A 17,672-nucleotide genomic window follows, 5' to 3' on the forward strand; every position below is an offset into this window, starting at 1 on the left:
GTAAGGACTAGACTTCAAGGTCCAGAACAAAAATAATGCCTGCAGTCAGTGGAATGTCAGAGCCCCAGTCCATACCTTTTATGGCCAGGGGGATGCTATAAATATAACATCGAAGAGGGAGAGAGACATAGACAGATACCGATACCCTGTACTATCTCTGTGCAAAGACATGATGACAGCAGCTTCAAACTGAGAGTTCTCCCTTTAAAGTATCTTCACTAAATTCTGTATAAAAGCAGCATTCCAATTCAAAATTATTTCTAGGAACTTTTTTCCTTACTTAAATTAGATTTAGGAGAACAAAAAAAAATATTGTGTCATGAGTCAGAAACTAAGGAAGACCAGTCCCTGTATTGACCTTGCCACGGTACAAGAATGTGAATATTTTATGGGTTCCTTTTTTTTTTTAATGCCAAGCCAAGGTATATGTAATACAGATATTTCTGTTTAATGACAGTCTAGCAAGACTCTATAAAGCCATACCGTGTGTTACAATTCAGTAAATACATATTTTCTTTGTTTTGTTAACAAAGTGTCACTTTTTTATCGTATTTTTTAAGATAAAATACTACATTAAGAACATGACCTCATGAGGCATTTAAGTAGATATAAACAATGCATCTCTAAGATCCAACTTTACCTCTAGGAATAATTAATAGGCTTGTCTTCTTTCACAGAATCAAAGAACATGCCGAGTTGGAAGGGACCCACAAGGACCATCAAGTCCAGCTCCCAGCCTTGAACAGGACCATCCCCAAGAGTCACACCATGTGCCCAAGAGCACAGAAATGTGCAATCGATGTCCCTGAATATTACATCAGAACAATTTCTGTCACCTGAGATCTAATAGGTGGAATGCACTATGATGTCACTGTAAGTACATATTTTGCTCTACATTGTAAATTTAACTTTCAATAAAAGTGATTAGTCCATTTTATTTTGTGCATTTGCATTGACAGAAATATTAACCCTCTCAGTTCTGTTATAGCCACTTTCCACCACATGTGCAGTGCAACACAACTGAGACCTTTCCAGATCCTCCGCCCCTGCTGGAGTCGTCCCCCTTATGGGTGTAACAATAAGGTCTGGATGAGGCCAGCAGGTCCCAGGCTTTTCTCTACAGTGATTCATCAGTATCTTCTTACTCACCTCATTGCCTTGATTCTACCTGAAATACCTTCATTGTCCCCACTGGCCACTTGTTCCCTGTCGAGCTGCTGCTTCCTGCCTGATGCTGCACTATGGAGTAAGTTCACAATCCTCTTCATTTCCCACACTGGGAGCCAGTCAGCCACACTCAGTATGTGGGCTTTTGGTCACTGCTCCTGAGGACAGAAAGTATGGCCAGCAAGAAATTGTACAGTCATGGGAACTGTATCATGGCTCAGGAAACTGGCCAAACCTGCAACAGGTAGAATGAAAAATGGGAACGCTAATAAAAGCTTTTCTTCCCCCAGAGTGCTGTGCCGATGGCAGTGCCAATGAGCTGTATATTCTGGGCTATAATGTATACCTTTCATCAGAGAAGATAGGGGCTTCAGTGGATGGACTCCTGGATTCCATTACAAATTCCTGATCCACTCCTTCACAGTGTGTCATCTCTACTGACACCTTAGAAATCTTAATGACATGCAAATTGCTTTTTAAGAATTCAGAAAGATGTAGGGAAATGAAAACAATTAAACATCTTGTTTCTCTACACAGTACAATCTGTGTAGCTCACAGGTGGGGGATAAAAATCTAAACAACATTTTCAGTGTTTTTATGGGTATATCAAGTCCAATACAGTTTCAAATTCTGTGCTGCCTCTGTTTATTCTGTACGTAAAATGGAGATACAGTGTTAACAACAAAATCTTTTGCATTCTTTTATTATTTTGGCACTTAAATTTACACATATTTATATCTAGCTTTAATATGAGATAATATCCACAGCTAATTTCAAATCACTTAACCCCTATTTGAATACCAAAGTACATATTTCAAACCTCTTGGAGCTCTGCAAGTCTCAGAATCTCTGCAGCACTGGTATCCACATGTATTTAGTCACATTGGTCTTGGGAGAGAGACTCTTGGGAAATGTTAGTTCTGTCTTCTCCTAATTAGAATTGCATAGTGCCAAGGACCAGTTTGTTTTTCTGAGTGAGAAAGCTGAAATATTAATTTAGAACCTGACATGGCAGAAAAAAATAGCTTTCTAGACTTTCCATTGAAGTTATGAGAGCTACAGCATCCTGTAGCTGTGGGCATATGTCAAATTCCACAGCATCCCATTCCATCTCTTTCACTTAAGTAGAGTCTTAAATAAAACTAGCAAAACACTTTCTGGAGCAAAAGGGTTTTGAGCATGTGTGTTGTCTTCTGAAATTTGTTTTCAAACTTGGGTCCAATTTTCTGAATCAATTCCCAAAAAATTCATTTTTCTCCAGAAAAAAAAAAATCACTTTAGGAAAATGTGCTATTCTCCATATACCCTAACTAGCCATCTTCATAACCCCCTGAAGACAAGGGAAGTCTGTGTTCCCTTACCTTCACCCATGAGAAGGTCTTAATCTCCAGGTAAAAGTCAGTCTCTGTTTCTGTTTATTCTCTGCATCACTCTCAGTCATGTATTTCACAGGGAGTCAAACTTTAACAGAAGGGAATAGGAGCAGCTTACAGCAGCTTGAGTGTCTGGCCTCACACCTGAAGGACCAAGTACAAGACCACTGCCTCCTTGATATAGATAGAAATTACCTTTGAAGTTTCCTAATCAGAGAGTTTCTCCTCACTGATGTGGAGGCTGGGTTGGATAATGAGGTGGACACTGCCTTTTCCTGCACTGCCAGTCTATGATTCTAGCCCTCACATTTTTGCTGTCCATGAAAATAAAGGTTAAATAAAAAAGATATTTCTCAGATTTGATTTTATATGCAAATGTTGGGGGGAAATAAATAATGTGTGAAATGAAGCGAAACTAGTGCAAGTGTTTCACCAGAAGTGCTGAGCATCATTGATTGTTTTGCATTGGGTGGTGCTGGTCTGTTATTATTGCAGTTAAAAAGGCACTCCGACTCTATAAGGTATTAGTCAAAATGTAATGTATTAGCAATAATACTGTAAGAAGAAAGCAGTACGATCTTACATCCCCTTTTGTGGTGGGAACCCCAAGCAGTGTAGTATCCAACAGAAGGCTCCAGGGACACGTTATAAGAGCCACCCAGTGGGTCTACAAGAGAGCTGGAGAGGAACTTTTACCAGGACATGCAGTGATAGGACAAGGGGGAATGGCTTTAAATTGAAAGAGGGTAGGTTTGGATTAGATATTAGGAAGAAATTCTTTACTGTGAGGGTGGTGAGGCACTGGAACAAATTGTCCAGAGAAGTGTTGGATGTCCCATCCCTGGAAGTGTTCAAGGCCAGGTATGGCAGAAACAAGTTATATAGGGACCATTTTATTGTGCAAAGCAGAGGCTGTAGCACTGCTGAGTGTACAGCCTGGCCTGTTCTGCATAATTAGCTTCTCATCTACTATATTTTTCATTTAGTGCTTCAGTCATTTGAAATCAATGTTGAGAACAAATCATTGTCCAGTTGAGCTAAAAATCATTCTACTAAAAATCTTTGTAGTGTTTCACACCAGCTACTTTGAATCTCTTCCACACTTTGCCACTACTCAGTCTCTGTATGTAAACTGCACAAAGATTTTATATGTGCTCGTAAATTTGGCAGGCATATGTAATACAGATTTATTCAGAATATGCAAATTGATAAGGGAAAACATTCTCTCGCTCTCTTTTTTTCCCCGACTCTGATGATAATTACTGTTGCTTTGCATAAATCACAGCAGAGCTGTGGGAGCTGGAGACATACAAGATTCAAGCTTCCTATCTGAAGTCATTTGTCAAAAATCTTGCATGTGCTGATGAGCTTTCAAAAGAATTAAGACACTGCATCTCATATCTTCCAGTTGGTTTATATTTTAAATATAACTTTATTTAACTTTTATTTATAAGCCTGGATTTTCCATCGGTTCTTATTTTCTTGTGTCAAAACTTTTCTATGTAGTACCTGTCATGGATATCTCAGCTAAGCTGTAATTCCTTATATGTTTTTAATTGGATCCCTTTCCATTTGAAATGGGTGGGGGGGTTTTTATCCATGTTATGAATTTTTAAATAAAAAATTTCTGAATGTTGCCCCACAAAGAATTATTTTCTTGCCATAATGAAAAAGAGGCAGGAGGATTGCAAATAAAAATTAAATTTATTTTAAATAAATAGCCCTTTCTTCAAAGTCATCAAAGATCAGTCTAGCAGACAAAGAATTTCATGTGGAATCTTAACAAAGCCCCATCTGCAATATAATGATTTGCAGAAGGAAAAATTGCTTTCCTCCATGTCTGTGGATCCTCCTCTTGCAGCCACTGGATTTTCTGAAGTACTTAGCGAACATGAACTGGAGAAACTCTGCTGGATGCTCTCATATATGATTAATTGTCAAGCATTGCTTGCAGGCTGAGACAAAATCATTCTCCGGATTTAAAAAAAATGAACCATGAGAATGTGATTAATTTCTTGTTCTTTTCTGGTTTCCAAGGAAAAAAATTCACCCAGTGTCTGTGGTATAACGCCCTCATTTTGCTGGTCTGTTTGGTAATTAGGTACCGTTCTCTTTACCAAACCACAGGAATCTTGGAAATTTTCCCAAGCTGTAACCATCATAGTTACATGGTATCCATGGCGTAAGAATCAGAAGACTTTGGTTCATATATCTTCTCTTTTATAGAACTTTTTGTCTTGTTATTCTGTGTTCTTCCTTTCCTTTTTTGTCTTTTTCCTCTCTTTCCCATGAGCGTTTTGGTCTTCACAGGATGTTAGCATTGCTTGACTGCACAAAACAATGATTTCTAAATTTTCTTTACACCATAGAGAATTACTGCTTAAAACAATGCAGCACCAGCAGAATTTCTAAATCTAGCTGTACTTCAGTTGTGATTTATAGTCACACTTCTCTCTAATGAGCCTGAATTGTGTGCAGCAGTATAGGACCAGCCTTCTAAACTACTCTGGTTAGCATGTCTAAAGTAAAATAAAAGAGTGGTTATTAATTTCATTGGATTGCAGTTATGCACTTGGAACAATTTTCAGTTGGCAAGAAAGCAATTACTGAGCTTAAGCAGAGAAAATTCCTCTTGGAAAAAAATTAAGCCTACATGTAAGACTTTAGGAATTGGCCATATATTTTCATGAGATAGGATTGCTGGTGACAGGCAGAGGACAAGCATACCATCATTTTACTGTCACCTCTCTATTTGCTATTATTTCTGCCTAATAAGCCTTATGTTTGCAGAAATTTGCATACTGCTATACATCTCCATTTTCATACTGCTAGTTCAGCTAACAGTTTCTAGTAATTGCTATCAACAGACAGTACAGTACATTTAAAAGGTAATTTGGAACTACAATGAGAATCACAAAAATCACAGAATAATTCAGGTTGGAAAGGGCCTAGGTGGTCCCTTGTTGAACCTGCAGCCCAAAGCAGGGTCAGCTGTGAGACTGTCCACAGCTTCGCTGAGTTGGGTCTTGAAAACTTCAGAGATGGAGACTGCACAACCTCCCTGAGCAAACTGTGCTAGCCCTTGACTACTTTAACAGCTGAGAGACAGGAGCATCATCCATAGATCCTCACAAATTTGAGGGTTCTCCTCCAGAATCATAGTTTGACTCTTTGTTTGCATTTTTAAAAAACTGTAACATGTTTCTGGCTCTATGATCTGGTGTTTGAACTTATCCAGATATCCCAATGCAGGTTGTCAGTACTCTGAAAGTTGTGCAACAGTAATAACAGACCATTTGGAGGCCTGATGACAGATTTGTTTTAAAAGTCTCTGCAGTTTAAACAGTGCTGTGTTTTACTATTCTCATTACTGGTTCAGAACTGTTAGCATCAAAATCAGCCCCAGAGCCAGTAGTTTATCAATGTCACAAAGCAAAGCAATTTTGCTCTGTTGTACAACTTTCCAGCGTCTAATTGTGATTGCAAAGCTTTCCTTCAATTCAAGGGCTGATTTTCGACAGCTGATTTAAAGGGTACTTTAACATTGCAACCTACTTGCCTAATTTTCCATTTCCCATCCCATGTTCCTACCTTTTGCTTTCCAAACTTTGCCTTATACTGGAAAATCAGGGGCAGAGCTTAAATCGTTGGACTGGGAGCATTTGAAGAGATGCAGCTGGACAAAACTTCTGATGAGAACAGATTACCCTGCAGCCAGTTGGGTGCTGACACTAGAGGGGAGACGTTTCCTAAAAAGTCAAACCTTGACATCTGAATGATCTCTGGACATAGCTGAAGAAAGGATTGGTGCTGCGTTGCTGAAGGTTCACAAACATTTAACATTAGCAAGCATATGATGTCCAGGAACATCACTAAGTTTTCAGCTACATGTTCAAATAAAGGATGTGGACCTGAGAAGAAGGAAATCACGTTTCCATAGGTTATGAAAGAGCTGTATGCGAATCCACAGAAGTTGAAGTGGAGCAGTTTAATGACCCATACGAAGGACGATTAACTTCTTCATGCTGGACAATGGCAAGGGAAAGCCACTCATACAGCTGTCAATATTAGAGACAAGCAATCTGTATTTGCCTTATTTAACACTGAAAGCACTGAGCTGTACAGATATTGAAGAGAACATGGAGCTGTGGCAACAATAGGCATTTTAAAATTTGAATCAGCTCTCTGAAATTGCTGAATTACATTAATTTTCAGAGCACTGTATCTCCAAATTATGTAACTAATAGATCAGTGTTCTGAATGTAAACTCAGACTAGCTAAACAACCACATGATTATTTGCATAGATCAGTGAAAACAGCTGAAAGCAATATTGATATTCACAATATCTAGCAAACATGGCAATGTTCTTTTAGTTTTTCTCTTCAAGTGTCAGATACAAGCATAATATCATTTCACTGAAAATAATTTTAAAGCAAACAGAAACCAGCTGTGCAATTCACAAAGTTGTTTGGTTTCAGTCCCTTCCCAGCACAAGTTCTTAAAACAAGCTTGTAATGTCAAATTGAATTTGGAATTCAAATAATTTTGCTTAAGAAAAGTGATTATCTGGGAAAAACACATCTTGAGAATCCCAAAACACTTTGAGGAAGAAAGACTATACATTTGGGCATTACTATTCAAGATGTAACACTCAGGGAGTTTGTGAACAGCACTCACTGGGTGAGCTGCAGATACACTCAGTTAATAGCCACCTTTTAATAACAGTGGACTTAGAGTTCATGGGAAATTAAAGATTCATTCACCATTGTCCCAACTTGGACAAGCAGATGGAGGGCTGACAAATCTGAATAGTTTCAGGGAATGGCATTGGCACCAGTCTGAGCACAGTGGGGTTATACTTTCCCTGCCTTTTTTACACTGTGATCTCCAGCTTTTCACTCTGCTCATGGAGGTGGAGCAACACAGAGATTCAATATAAGAACCAAATAAATATGTGCAAGACTGAACAGAGAATATAGTGCTGGAAGTGTGTTTCAGACTCTAGTCATCTAAATCAAATTTCCAAACATTAAAATCCTGAGGCATAATTGCCTCTGTATTTTCTTTTGTAATTGGCCTCTCCTTTCCCTGTAGCACAATTGAATGGAGATCTGTTTCCAAAGCACATTTGCAAATTATTTAGTATTTAATGCTTTTGACTCACAATCAATTTGCTGCTGCATCCTTATGTCTTATTCTGACAATGGTTTCCTTCAGAGTTTGCTCAGTAGAGCAGGAAGATGTTGCAAACTAATTCTCTGCAGTAACTGAAAGTCTGGCGATCCTATTTTGCTTGGGTTTCTCCTGCTCATCTAGTGCTACATGGGCAGTGTGGCAGCCATTTGAAATCTGGGATCTGGTATTAATAATTCTGCTCTTTTTTCACAGAATGTCTTTGGTTCTAGAGTCCTCAAATACAAATAATTCTGTGATTAACATTAGCTGCTCCAGTTCAAGAAGATGCAGTGATACCAGCATCTAAGGTTTTATCTTTCCACAAGTCTCTGAATTATTCTGATAAATGTATTATAAAAATCATTGTCAGCATATGTCCTTACTACCTGATGTCACTGTTGCTGGTAGCAAGCCGACAACAGAACAGAAAAGTCTCTTTTGCTCAGGTATTTTCTGCTTCTGAACTGCTTTTAACCATGGTTCCTCCAGCATTCATTCCCTGTGTGTTAAAATGGGCTAGATGAGTTATTTAGAGAACTACACACAGAGGGCTGTACTCTTTATGGATAGGCATGCACAGTACATAATCCTAAAATGCCCACTATCATAATGGCAATACAATCTCTTTATCATAAGAGATGCTACTCTGCATGGCCTATTACAGTGCTAACCCCAATGGAAATGATTCCTAATCTTTACCAAGAGAAATATAGTGCAAGTCTCCAAAATTATCATCTCTATAGACACATATTCTTTGGACTAATTAGAAACATTCCTATAGATAACAGCATAATCTTTGTAGGAATAATTAGAACAGCGATATGGATCCACAATACTCAAAGTTATTAGATAAAGTTAAAAGCATATGGAGCCTGGAGTTCATGTGATTCACTGTCTTATAAAGCTGATATCAATCCAAGGACTAAATGTGCACAGCGGAAAATATGAGACTTATCTTTGTTTACTATTTATAGTGACATGCAAAAACAGAGGGGAAACATTTGTCAACTAGATGGGTCTTATTTTCTACGAGAAACTTCAGCACATCTGATGACCATTTATAATCTCCTGGCAGTTCATTGAAGTAAATCCACATTTCTTTTGCAAAAAAAAAAATTATTTAAACATTACTTTTCCTCTGGCCAAAGCCCAACGAAAGTTAAAGTTATCTAAATGGGAGAAATCAAATGGAATAGTTCAAGCATATTTTCACATTCTGTCATTTTATGATTTGAAATTTTAGGTTACTTAGCTTGTAGAGGCTGAACTTCTTGAAAGTTTCAGATTCCAATGGGATTTTGTGAAAAACCTTTGTGATAAATCAATACTGGAGGGAAATGGTGATATTTTGGAACCAGAAACATATCATCCTAAAAGATTTTTGCCAGCATTTTATTGTATTTATCTATATATGACAAAGAAACAGTTTTCATCACGCCAGTCAGAGACACCTTGACATTTTTAATACATGTATTTGTCATTACTTTTGGAGGTCTGAAAGTGTCATTAGAATGAAATACACAGCTGATATCAGATTTCTGTCATTTTGCCTGCATAAAAAAGTGCTTTCTTATTAAGTGTACCACAGTACTTTACATTTCCCATCCATGAAAAAGTCCTTCATTTTGGGTTTCAGAGTGAAAAGGTGTGTGTCGCTCCAACAGCCATGATGGGCAGACAGCTGAATCCTCAGCCCACAGCTGTAAGCACGTCTGAGAACAATCCTGAAAAAGTTATTAGTAGCTTCCTGAAGCAGGGCTGATTTTCTGCTTACCCACCTGCATCTGTATAAATTCTCACTCTTTCATTCCAGCTCTCTAGGGACTGTTACACTAGCTGGCAGAGTAAATACAGAGGGAATATGTCCCTTCCCTCTGCTAATGCCAGCAGGGACTCACAACCAAGTGCAGCTGCGTAATGACTGCTAGAGGGCTAACAGCAGCTGCTGATCACTTCCAGAAATTCCTGGTGGAGCAATTATTTTTTTTTTCTTTCTGCTGGGTTGCTAATGAAGAAGGGAAGAAGTCTGCCCACTGGAAAAGCTCAAGTGAACAGCATCTGGCCTTGTTTGTTGGCTTCCTACCCTAGCAATAGGGTACCTTTCCAGGAGGGTGCAGGAGCACTGGGAAACCCAACCTGCAGCAAGGAAGCCAGCGTCCCATGTCCCCCTCTACAGTGGCTCTAGAGAAAGCAGGGAGGGCTGGACAAGCAGGATCTGGTGGGAGAAGGGCTGGACAAGGGTTTCAAAACTCCCAGTTGGAAAAGTGGGAGCTTGTCCTTTTCCTTCCTTAAAATTGATACAAGGGGAGGCAAAGGGGAAAAAAAAAGGTTTTATTACATCTTTTAGATACCCCAAGGAAGCCTTTCTGGGGTGCAGCTACAGGGGAGAATGGTCCATCAGCAGCTATACTGCAATATGAGACACTCACAAAAAGACTACCTTTAAAGTGGGATGGCAAACCAATCTAGAGGGATGGCAAACCAATTTTTTCAATTTCCCCTATAATTTGCAATCAGCTCCTGTTCACTACTATCATTCCAGAGACATGGATCAGATTACAGTTTTGGGTGGAGCATTTGGAAAATGGTCTCCCTTATCCCCAGTTGGAGAAGTTGAGTCAAGTTACACATGCCATTTCACCTTACTACCTGGTTTCTGGTCTCAAAGCTGCTTTCATGTGTAAAATGGCCAGAGCCTGAAGAGTTTTCTTTTTAGAGTGAGATTTCATTTAAAAAAGCACAAAAGCTCTCTCTCTAAACAAAGGCTTTTGAGATGTCTTCCCAGCCTATTATCAGAATAAAACCATATTTCCTTCCATAGCTGACAATAGGGACTCAGTGAAGTTCTGTGAGCAAGCAGACCAGCTAGATAATGTTCAGATAATGGGATTGGCTTATAGATAGGAAAAATTTCAAAGTATTTGATTTTAAAAGCATTTATGCCTTTCATTAATTTTTCACAGTCCTCATTAAGTCCTCATTACTTTTCCTACGCTACACAAATGAGAGAACATGTTCTTAACCTTAACAGCAAAAATAACATGTTCCTGTGGGCTATCCAGCCAGACTTGAACAAGGAAGCATGGCTAGAGGAGGAAGGTGTACCCAGAGCTTTGCGAAGCTGGGTATAATTTCCAAACTCACTCCAAGTCTCATTTTTTCCAGCTCCTGGCCTACTCTAGAATATTTGTTTTCATATACTTTCCAAGCACTTGATTATTTTAGTCAACTAATAGTTATTCAAAATTTCCTTCTTGTCTGTTCTAAATTCAACCCAGATTCAGAGGAAGGTTTTCAAACCTCACTCGAGTGGTAGGTCAGCTCTGGCTCATCACACTCACACAGGTACATATGCTGAAAACAGGGAGACTAATTTTTTTATACAACTGAAAACATATTTACTATAGGTGTTGTTGATTGCTATGATGCTGTACCTGTTATTGCATCTTTAACTGTGACTGCAATACCGTAAAACAAAATGTTTTCCATCCCAGAAAAAAAATATTTGAGCTTCCTGTAAAATGATCACACTGATTCCCAGCCTGTACCAAAACCAGAGAGACTGCTCAGGGTTTCATCATAGGAGAAACTTTGATGTCAGGTTTCATAAAGCTTTAACAGCTGTGATACACACAGCTCACATGAAAGCTTCTGGAGCAATCAGAGCTTGAAGACACTTCTCTTAAGTTTCTGGTGATTGGGGAAGAGCGGTTAACAGCAGTGAAGAAGAGCAAAGAGGGGCTACTATAGCAAGGTAGACCCTCACTTTGTAAAATGGCCAGCAATTTCCCTCACTACAGGCAGCCACATGCTTGCTCCAGGCACTGCTGTAGGGTCCTCAGCACAGGAGAGACATGGACATGTTGGAATGGGTTCAGAGGACCTCAAAAAATAATCTGAGGGCAGGAGCACTCCTCCAGTGAAGACAGGCTGAGAGAGTTGGGGCCGTTCAGCCTAGAGAAGACAAGGCTCTGGGGAGATCTATAGCAGTACCTAAAGGGGAGAGCTGGAGAGGAAACTTTTACCAGGGCATGTAGTGATAGGACAAGGGGGAATAGCTTCAAACTGAAAGCGGGTAGATAGTAGGAAGATATCAGGAAGAAATTCTTTCTTGTGAGGGTGGTGAGGCACTGGAGCAGTTTGCCCAGAGAAATTGTTGATGCCCCATCCCTGGAAGTGTTTAAGGCCAGGCTAGACAAGGCTTGGAGCAACCTGGTCTAGTGGGAGGTGTCCCTTCCTATGTCAGGAAGGCTGGAACTAGATGACTAACTTTAAAAGTACCTTCCAACCCAAATCATTCTATAATTCAATAATTCTATTATATGATTTGCAGAGTTCAGGAGTGCCCCAAATATCACCCTGGAGCCCACGGCGCTTGTCTGGTTTTTCCCCTTCCTTCTCCAGCCCACAGTGGGATTAAGCCTCACATCGATTTAATGTCATTTTACAGCATTCTCCCTCTCCTGGCCGTGGCATTACTGGCCCTGGCCTGTCTCTTGGATCCTACACAAATGCGGAGCTCCCCTTGCTGGCGACAGCCGGTACGGGAGCGGCTCCCGGCTCCGAGCGCCTTGCAGCGACACAAGCGCGTCCAGGTCGACGTGGGAATTCCGAAATCGAGGGGAGTAAATCAACCCCAGCCTCCCCAGAGCCTGCAAGCAGGCGGCTGCGGGGCTCCAGTGCGGGTTTCTGGCGCCGGGGTGAGGAGAGAGCTGCCGGGGGGATGGACCCTCAGGCCGCCGTGTGGCCCCGGTTGTGCAGCCTCCCTGCCCCAGGGTTTGCGAGTACCGCATAGAAAGGAAGTAGCAGGCGTCTTCCTCCTGGAGCAAGGCACAATCCCAGCTATTTCATCTTAAATATAGTACAGTCAGCATCCACAGCAATCAGGGAAAGAAATATCCTGGAAAAAAATAAAACGCTTCTAGTACCAACCACATAAAAATTACAGAATGAGGACTACAATAGGGGCTTAATGAAGGAAGGAACGCTGTTACAGAAAGCAGTGATGGCTCACTTGCTAGCCAGAGAGGCTTGGGAGTCCACACAGCGGACAGGCTGCTCCCCAACCTGACCTGCTCACAGAGCATCCGCGTTGAGTTTGTGCACCACTAATTATTGCACAACCCACTCACAGAACAGAAAGGGCAAAGAGTGGTTAGGGATGTGGTTTAGTTGTGGACTTGGCAGTGCTGGGTTAATGGCTAGACTCAATCTTAGTGGTCTTTTTCAACCTAAATGATGCTATGACTTTTACTTCCACTACTTGCAATGCCCAGTGCATGGCTTGACTTGTTGCATTCAACATTGGAACCAGGGTTTGTCACAAAATAGAAGGACAAATCTACTTCGGATACAATATAACAGTACAAAATGAAAGACCTTCATTTTCATGATTAAAAAGAAAAAAGTCATTGCTCAAAATAAAAACGTTCCTGTGGTACTGACCACAACTAGAAAAAGTGACATAGCCTATGTGATAAATTGCAGATAGAAGTCTCTGGAAGGAGCAAAAAAGATAAATATATTACCTGATATCATCCAGCATACCATAAGATAACTGTATTTTTAAACATTGTTTTATGGTTATTTGCTCTTCAGCAACACCAGAGGGCTAACTAGGTACATAGACACAGCTGTTCAGTATGGACAGCCCATCAAAGTGCTCTCTTTTAACACTTCAGACAGTTTGGTCATTTCTCTCTCTTTCACGTGCTATCACTTATGGCCTCTTGGTGCAGGAGAAAGATAGCTTGGCTTAGACAACACTGTTGTTTGCCTTGTTCTCAAGTGTATTGATGACAATTTGTATTTTCAAAATGTTTCTTTACTTCAACTGGGAGTGGGACATCCAAGCTGTGGATGAAGCAAAGGGACAATAAGGCTAAAGCAGCTTCACTTGCACACTGTGAGCAAGCAACAAACCTCTGGCTTCTCTACAGGCACATCTTCACAGGTCATTGAGGTGCAGGGACATATTCCCACCCCAGGAATGCCCTATGAACAGCACCACCAGGCCCATGGTGTGGCACCCACCTTCCACATGCTAGAATCAGCTGGAGTTGCACTGTTTAAGTAAACTCATATTATTCACTGTAGTGTGGAAGTCATATGTTGCTTGCTGGAGCTGGTAACTAGTCAAAGCATATTCCTTCTTTCCTGACTCAGTAGTGGTGATTCCCAGAACGTAACTATAGTCTGGCTTCCTTGGTTTATTTTGTTTAATAAACTATTGTTTACATAATTGAATACCATAAAATATGCCCAACCTTTTTGCAAATGTATTAAGTTGTTATTATTGTTGTTGTTTAAGTATTATATTATTGTTGTTTTGCTATACTTTGTTATTATATATTGTTGTTGGTATTGCTATACTTTGTTATTGTTATTATGTAACTACTTTGGTAATCATTTTGGTCCAGAAAAAAATAATTTGAAAAGCATTAGACAAATTGCTAAATTTGACTTACGGTTAGAGTAGGTAAATAAATTATTTGAGGATGGTGCTCTGCTTTTTTTTCTTTTAATGCCCCAGGTCCCATTGAGTTGTTTGGGGATTTGTATGACGCATGAACTTCATTTAAGTATGAAGTTCATCAAGGTATCCTTCTCCCAGTAAAATGCATCCTCACAGAAGACACACTGATAAAGAGGTGTGGCCCTTTACTTCCATATGGCCAGGATTTTGGTGGGTGCAGATTCTTCTTGGTAGATAGATATAATTCACTTTAGGCTGCCATTGCTAGCCTGCATTGCAATATTATCATTTCCATGGAGGGAAATTTTATTCTATGTATGTGGAAAATACTGATCTACATTCAGAGTAAGGTATTGAGTGTGAGAAGAAGCTCCCAAACAGTGTATAGAAAGCAGCAGTGGAAGCCTTATAATGATGGAGCATGAAAAGACATGGAAGATGCAAAACACAATAATACCAGAGACCAGGTGAGCCCAGAAAGGCAGATCCTTCCCCAAACAAGCCACCACAGAGGAGTTGCTGGGCAGACTGCCTGTGAGGCAAGAGAGGAGCCTGGTTGCTCCATTAATACTGTATTTACTGCCATGAGACTATCCATGCATACAAAGGAGTCACCAACCCAGAAGGATTAGCCTAAGTCTAGGTACAGTCAAGACTGAGTTTAAAAGCAGCCTTGGAAAAATTCCTCCTTTAGGGACCTCTGGCCTCTGAGGAAGTTGCAGGTAAGTCACTCCAAGGTAGATTCTAAAGTTACTTAGGTGTCCAAATATTGGAAGCTCATAGGGGTTTTGAAAGTGTGCAAGCTTCCAAATCCCATCGATGGTAGACTGCAAAACTACTTACCTTACTGAAAATCCTTCTCCATTCCCAAACCGCATCTTTAGCATTTATGGTTGTCTAGCTCACCTGCACTTCAGGTGAAGTGAACTCATGGCACTTTCATACTGCAGAAGTTCAATGAGAGCTAGTGAAGAAAAATGTTACAAACAACTTGTGTTTTTTTATAACTGGTTAATTATCTTTTTATGGAAACAGGATTGCTCTTCATGGATCAATATTACTGCTGCATTTCTTAAAGATGCCTGAAATCTACTGAGTCTCTTGGTTTCTCCCTACTTCTCAAAACAAAAGGTTGCTTACCTTTTCCCAATAAGAAATTATTCAGGAAAAAAAATGCAAAAGGTCAACTATGGTAATTTAGAGTATAGGCCAAAGTCCTCTGTGATTAGTCAATATATTAAAAGTATTACTCATTATGTTAAATATTAAACCTGGCAGCTACTTATATCCAGGACTCTTCAGACACAGATCCCACGTCTGAAGATTTATTCTGACAGGTCTTCCTACATATTCCTTACTGATATTTTAGCTTTTGCTTGTTATTTTCATTACTCCAGTTTTGGATAAGCTAAAAAATTATTTTAGTATAGATCATAAAAATGAACATTGAGCTAGTATTGTATCAATTTTTGAAGGAAAGCATTAGGAAATAATTGTCATCATACTATTTATTTAATTGTTGGATAAAAATACCTTTAATATAGGTAAATATTCCCATTCTGCTCTTATCAAGGTTAACTTGGATAAATTACACATCAGTTTTGACACTGACTCCAGTCTTGAAAGTACTTGGCTCTAGAAACATAAGAAACAAAGATTGAAAAACGTGATTCAGAAGAGGCATGAGGAATGACCCATTTCTGGATCATGAGAGGAAAGGTTTATTGGAATCTGAAACTCGACTATCAGCAGAAAATGAACTAATAAAATTATGTAGCAGGCCGTGGACAGCAGGAGCTGGGAGAAACTCCTTACTCTGAGGAGCTTCATCACTAGACCCGTTAATATTTAGCTATGTTTGATTGTCCTGTCTCTTTCAGCAAGATATGGAAAGACTTTGTGATGATGTTGTCAGACTATGTAGAAGGCCCTTTGTTCTCTTTCCCCCATGTGGTTCTCGCTATGGGAAAATATTAGCCACTTGTGTAACTGTAGCAGAGAATTGTGTAATCCTCTAGTTAGCATAATTCATCCCTTAGTTAGCATAACCCATCCTCTTTATTAACATGTCCTGCCTCCAAGACCCTTATATTGTATGTCACGTGTTCCATAAATATTCCAGCTTCTACCCCTGACCTGGGATCGTGTAGTTTTATTGACCACTTACAAAGGTTGTCTCAGCTTTGATGTTGTAGCCACTTTGCAACAGAAACTCATGTGTTTGGCGTCAGGTGTTGCCTGTTATGACACAACAGACTTAGCTCAAGTGGGCAGCCCGCAGCATCCTGCCAGTGCCCCAAAGAAAGGCAGGAGATGTGACAGCAACCTATAAGTAAAAAATACCACTGGCAGCACCAGCGACAGCAAAAACTGAAATTTTTTTTTTGACTCTGTAGGTGCTGAGTAGAGGAGATGTTCCCTCAGAGCTGTGTTCTTTGCCCCAGCCAGAGGAGTCCGTCAGGGATTACACCTCCTGGTCACTCAGTTGAGTTTATTTCCCTCAAAAAAGTCAGAAATATGGGCAATCTCTTACTGTTTTCAGAAACTGTGTGAGTTGCAAATTCTGTAAAAATTATATAAATAGAACTAGATGTAAAGTGATAAATTAGGCTACATAGGCAGCAGTGATGTCTATTTTTACATAATGTTCTTTATATCTTTGAGCTGTGGTCACTGTTTTTAGGATGATGTTTCTATTCGTCCCATATTCCTCTTCATCTGCCCACCTTCCTCATCTTTGTTTTAAGAAAAGGAAAATCCTTTTAGGAATTTTCCTAAATTGTCCTAATTCCTAAAGCAAGTAATCTTGCTCTTCTTAGAGGTTGGACTGGATGATCTTTAAATGTCCCTTCCAACCCAAACAGTTTGATTATTATGAGAACTGAATACACCCACGACCCCTGGATGCCTGGTTACCCTGCTGGTATTGGCAAGGCAGGTAAAAGTTATTTGAAGATGGGGTAACATGCTAACAGCAAACTGGCATAAGGCCTTTGTCTTTGGAAGCCAGGCCAGGTCACAGAGTCATAGAATGGTTTGGATTGAAAGGGAGCTTCAAGATCACCTAGTTCCAACTGGCCTTAAACACTACCAGGGATGGGGCATTCACAACTTCTCTGGGCAACCTGTTCCAGTGCCTCACCACCCTCATAGTAAAGAATTTTTCCTAACATCTAATCTAAATCTCTCCTCTTACTTATTGTCTCTGAACCCATGGCAGTTAAGTAATTCACTTGTTAAAAACAATATTAGATATTAGGAAAAGGTTCTTCATCCAGAGGGTAGTTGGGCACTGGAACAGGCTTGTCAGGTCACAGTACCAAGCCTGCCATAGTTCAGGAAGCGTTTGGAAAATGCTCTCAGGCACATGGTGTGATTCTTGGGGCTGTCCTGGGTAGGGCCAGGAGTTTTACTTCCTTGATCCCTGTGGATCCCTTACGATTCAGGATATTCCATGATCCTGTGAATCTTCCAGATGTAC

General features: G+C 40.0%; 1 long non-coding RNA gene across 1 annotated transcript; it reads right to left on the reverse strand.

The window, feature by feature from the left end:
• Window positions 1–11,934: 11,934 nt before the first annotated feature.
• On the reverse strand, window positions 11,935–15,394 carry LOC113979020. Its single transcript, XR_003537834.1, has 4 exons — window positions 15,332–15,394; window positions 15,035–15,135; window positions 12,731–13,569; window positions 11,935–12,616 (listed from the first exon to the last, which is right to left on the reverse strand). It is a non-coding gene; the product is annotated as an uncharacterized LOC113979020 (long non-coding RNA).
• Window positions 15,395–17,672: the final 2,278 nt, after the last annotated feature.

The sequence above is a fragment of the Neopelma chrysocephalum genome, unplaced genomic scaffold, assembly GCF_003984885.1.
Source record: "Neopelma chrysocephalum unplaced genomic scaffold, ASM398488v2 Primary Assembly neopelma1_22, whole genome shotgun sequence".
In the NCBI taxonomy this organism is placed as follows: Eukaryota; Metazoa; Chordata; class Aves; order Passeriformes; family Pipridae; genus Neopelma; species Neopelma chrysocephalum.